The sequence below is a fragment of the Pimephales promelas genome, chromosome 17, assembly GCF_988280905.1.
Source record: "Pimephales promelas chromosome 17, fPimPro1.hap1.1, whole genome shotgun sequence".
Taxonomy (NCBI): domain Eukaryota; kingdom Metazoa; phylum Chordata; class Actinopteri; order Cypriniformes; family Leuciscidae; genus Pimephales; species Pimephales promelas.
In genome coordinates this window covers 30,969,762-30,975,026 of record NC_142785.1, presented here as the reverse complement: position 1 = coordinate 30,975,026, position 5,265 = coordinate 30,969,762, and positions in this window count along the sequence as shown.

Here is a 5,265-nt window from a genome sequence, read left to right as displayed (position 1 = left end):
GAAGCCTCTCTGTAATAACAAGCACAAACGTTCTGGGATAAGTTACTTGCTAAAATGTTTGACCCTAATTATGAGCAATTAATAATCATTGTAATGTTTTGCCTTTGCAAATAGGCCTGCTACCAATAATTTCAACCCATTGTAGGCTATATATCCATTAAAAACATGGTAACAATTTACAATAAGGTTCATTAGTTCATTAGTAACTAACATGAACTAACGATGAGCAATGCATTAGTTACAGTGTTTATTAATCTTTGTTAATGTTAGTTAATACAAATACAGCTGTTCATTGTGCGTTCATTTTAGTTCACAGTCCATTAACTAATGTTAACTAATACAATCTTTTTTAATAACGTATTAGTAAATGTTGGAATTGATATTAACTAAGATTAATAAATGCTGAAGAAGTATTGTTCACATATTGTACATGTTAACTAATGTAGTTAACTAATGTTAACTAATGAACCTTATTGTAAAGTGTTACCAAAAACATAGTTGAAAAGTCTACTAGGAATTATATAATCACACCATTATAGGGAAAAAGAAGTACAAGTTAATTTGCTTCCATTCAATCAACAACCAATACATAGAGCCATAAAGTACTCGTCCAAATTTTTCTTAATATATGGTAACACTTTATTTCGATGGTCCACTTTAGACATTCTACTAACTATAAGTAACTTTTCAACTACATGTCAACCAACTGTTATTAGAGTATTAGTGTCTGCTTAATATCTGCTAACACTTTATTTGATTGGTCCCCCAACAGACATTCAACTGACCATAAGTAACTTGGCGACTACAAGTAATCTTATTCGCCTAACACCTAACCATAAACAGCCTACTGACAGTCTACTAATACTCTAATGAGAGTTACTTGACATGTAGTTGAAAAGTTACTTATTAGTAGAACGTCTAAAGTGACTATCGAAATAAAGTGTAACCAAAAAGGGTCATAATAATTTTGGGATTTAAACTTTCAATTGCGAGAAAAAAGTCAGAATTGTGAGATAAAAATGTTTTTTTTATTTAATGGCGGATAAAAGCTTCCATATCTCAATATGAAAAAAAAAAAAAAAAACTCTCTTGACACGCTATACACTGCAACTTTAAAGTCACCATTTCATGTTGACCATGAGTCCACAAATCCTATTTTTTAAAAAGACATTTATAAATGGCGAGGAGAAAAAAGTTTCGATCAAATATTAATCTTAAAAGTGAATTGTATATTGTATACGTGAAAAGAGGCAGGTAGTCGTTGATATCAGCTGAAAAAAATGTCACTGCTTTTTTCTGCTCAATAATCAGCATTGCTGAATCATGCACACTACGATGACCAGATGCAAATAGGTTGAATTTAAATGCTGTTGACTTGCAACAACCAGTGACGAGTGAGAAATCGTGTCTCAGCTCATTCATCTGTGCCCGTGTTCTCTAACTGACGATGACGGAGGCATCCTGGACAAAAACAACAACAGTGAGGATTGACGAAAGCAAATCAGACGACTGTCAACAACACGCCGGGAGGAAGTGGCCGCGACACGGCCCTTTTTGGTAACACGTCACGGCTGTTTCACTCAGACAGAGGTGGTTATGGTAATGTTTGTCGAGTCGGGTGGGTTCGTGTTTGTTTATATCTTAACAAGCGCTGCGAGAGGGAACACGAGCGCGTGCACGCGTAACTTTTTTTTTGGCAGCGGTGGTGTGAGATGGGGGTTGGCTGACAGGGCTTCTCGCTAGAGGCTTTCAGGTCTCTTTACACTGGCTTCTGAGGACTTTTCATGTTCTTATGGAAAATATCCCTTTGAAATCCCTGTGCTGCACATTTTAATCTCATTTGTGGGGGAGAGTGATGCTGAGACAGGCCTGGGGAGAGCACGAACGTTTCTCTAGCTCGCGCTCACCCTCCTTTTTCTTAGCATAATTTCATTCGTCAGAAGAATCCCTAGGCTGACATAGCTGGAGTGATTTAATTGATTTTTTAATCATCCACCTGAGAGAGGGAATTTGCGCCCTCTGTCCTGGAAGATAATGCCGGCGTCTTGGAGGATATCTCACTCCTCGTTAAAGCTCTTCCGTCTCCTGTCACGTTATGAAAGGAAACTTTTGGAAATCACAGCCAGGGCATTCGCATAACTAATTGTGCCAATGTGTGCCGTTTCCCCTCACAGCGGAGTCAAATCACTTATTTATTTATTTTTTTTAATCTGTGTGAATGCAATTCAGATTGAATTTGTATGAGCTTCATGTACCATCATCAAAACTTAACATTTGCACACACTGATTTTTTATGTTTGTTAGGCCAATGCAACTAGGGGGCGGTTGCATAAACTACAAAGTCTTACAAGTTAGTCAGTTTTTCTGTAAGACTGTTCATAACTGTTTTAAGCAACATAGATTTGTATAATTTGATACCAACAAGTAAGACTGATTGCCCCTAGTACTTAAGACGCTTAAGTCTTAACATAATCACTATGTTTATGCAACAGTGGAGGTTTAATGGATTAACATACCCCGGCTAAAGTGATAGTTCAACCAAAAATGAAAATGAAAACTCTGTCATCATTTACTCAGCCTTTAAGTTGTTCCAAACATGTATAAATGTATTTGTTCTGCTGAACACAAAAGAAAATATTTTGAAGAATGCTCATTACCAAACAATTGATTGGCCCCAATTGACTTCCATATTATGGAAAATAATGCTATGGAAGTAAATGGTGTCACACAACTGTTATCCTTCAAAATATCTTTGTGTTCAGCAGCTAAGAACTTGAGAGTGTGTAAATTAAATTTTTTTATTTTTTGGTGAACCATCCCTTTAATGCCACACCATTTTGGTGCCAAAACTAGAATAGTATAGTATAGTATAGAACAATTCCTTGGCTAAAATTTCATTAGATATTAGTAGACAGTGATGTTTAACCAGATGATATATAAACTCAGATTTGCTAGACTATTGCAGGGCTCTTCAAAGCATGAAATAGATCTTCATGGTGTTCAAGATGACAATACAAAGTGAAGTTTTTTTAAACTGATTTGAAATGTGTAAAAGCGCAAGAATCCTAATGACTGATGCCTCACCTACTCACCTGTGAGACAATCACTCTCATTCTCTGCGTCTCTCTGTAGATTTGGTCAGACAGTAGCATGCCCCTGTAATGAGCAGATGTCTGGTGAAGTCTGTGTCTATCAAAGCCGCTGATAATGACTAATGCATAGAATTGATTTGAAAGTTCACCACGGATCTGCAAATTCCCCTGTGCCATCACTCGACTCACATGCTTTCACACTGCCGAGTTCACCTCCTTCTGAGACAATTCGCTAAGAACGTGTAGTCCACCGTGTAGATTCATATAACATATTCTTTATTTTTACTCAAGGAGAAAGGTGTAGAAAGATATTTGTAGAGTTAAGGGACTAAAATCAAATCAATACAAAGCTAGTTTTGGACTTCATAAGTATTGATGCATGATTGAAGCCTGTCAAGAACATGTCCAGATCATATTTCACCCCCCAAAAAAGTTTTGGAAATGAAGTGGTATTTGTTGCGCTGAAAGCTTTCATTCTGATAGTGTTACAGCAATGCATTTTGTACACTACACAATTCGATTTTTCTTACTACAATATATCATTTCTAATTTAGAATTAAATGTGCTTAAGAAATGTTTAAACTAAAAAAAGGAAAGTTTTTAATCAACTCAAATATCCAAGTTGTCACTTAGTACAAGTTGACTAAACTTAAAAAAGTGAACTATCCATTTAAGACAGCACAGACACTTAAGCTTTTAAGTTACTGTGTGACTTCACATTCAGCTGATAACTGGTGTCCAAATAATTGATAAATGGAAACTAAAAAAAATTCTAATTCAAACTCAAAAGGCTTATGACTAGGGTTGGGTATCGAGAATCAAGTATCGATTGGAACCGGGACTAACTTTTCGTTTTTCCCGGAATCGTTCAAAAGTTAAAATTTCGATTCCTAGTTTCGATATTCACAGTCCGACGAGCGGAAGAAGAAACCGCTGAACAACACCAACGAAGAAGCGTCTACGGGAAGTGTTGGCATAACCGCGCGAGTCGAACATGACTAGCTTACGTGGGCGGTCCAAAGTGTGTGTTTGTGACAAAAGGAGTATTTCCTTCAGAAAGGATTATTTCCTCCAGAAAGACCGTTGGTTAGCAAGGTTAGCTAAACTTTTTGACCCTGGCTCTTAAAAGAATCAGAATCGAGAATCGTTGGGAACCGGAATCGAAACAAGGAATCGGAATCAGAATCGTTCAAATTCAAACGATATCCAACCCTACTTATGACAGTGGCAAATATAGACAGATATATTTCAGAAACAATTAAGCCACAAATGACATTTCTTTTGGGACTAAAATGAAAAAGGTCTTTTTTTTATGACACAACATTCTCTTTCAGTGAGTCTGTGTAAGTATTTGGCTAAAACGTCTCTTCCCAGTTATGTGATTTGCCTCTATTTGCATGAACCATCTTATGAGCTTAGAAAGTTATTAATAATTTCTCAATGATTCCAATACATATAATTAAAGATGAAGTTTGTTTACATTCATGAATTATAAATGTGTTTTAGCTACTGTAAATCCTATAATGGTCTGTAGCTTTAAGGATAAGATATGAATGGATGCTCAAGCCAAATGTAAATATTTTTTAGACAAATAATTATTCACATTTGACATAAAAAATGCATAGCCACATTCGAATCAAATAATCAAACGAGAAATAGTGAGGTTTTGAGGTGGAAATCACTCGTTTTCTCCTCTCATACGCAGATAGCTACGTGCCTCAATAAACACTAAAATTATTCCAGCGTTCCTGATCGCTTAAGGGTGAACGTTTGTGAAATGACGTGTTCCTCAGAAACTTTCAATTTCCTTTCTCGTCTCCCTTTAGAGTTCCACTGCAATTTGTTTTATAAAGAAATCTGGAGGAAAAGCAAATGGAATGCAAAACCAAGCTGTAACAAGCCATTAGTTTGAAAATGGGATGGTGAATATTATAGTACACAAGAATAGCAAAACATGCTAAAAAAAACTGCCTGGGGAAGGAATTTAAATATGTAGTTTACTAATATTTAATTTATTGGCTTCGCAAGGGAACCAAGCGTTTAGCAGCCACATTTTAGATCAGAAACAGAAAAATACACTGATTAATGTTTCCTCAGACTGACCACAAAGTATTTTGAAAGCTCTATAGCCAAATTCAACTATACATTCCAGAGAAAATTACTAACTGACGTC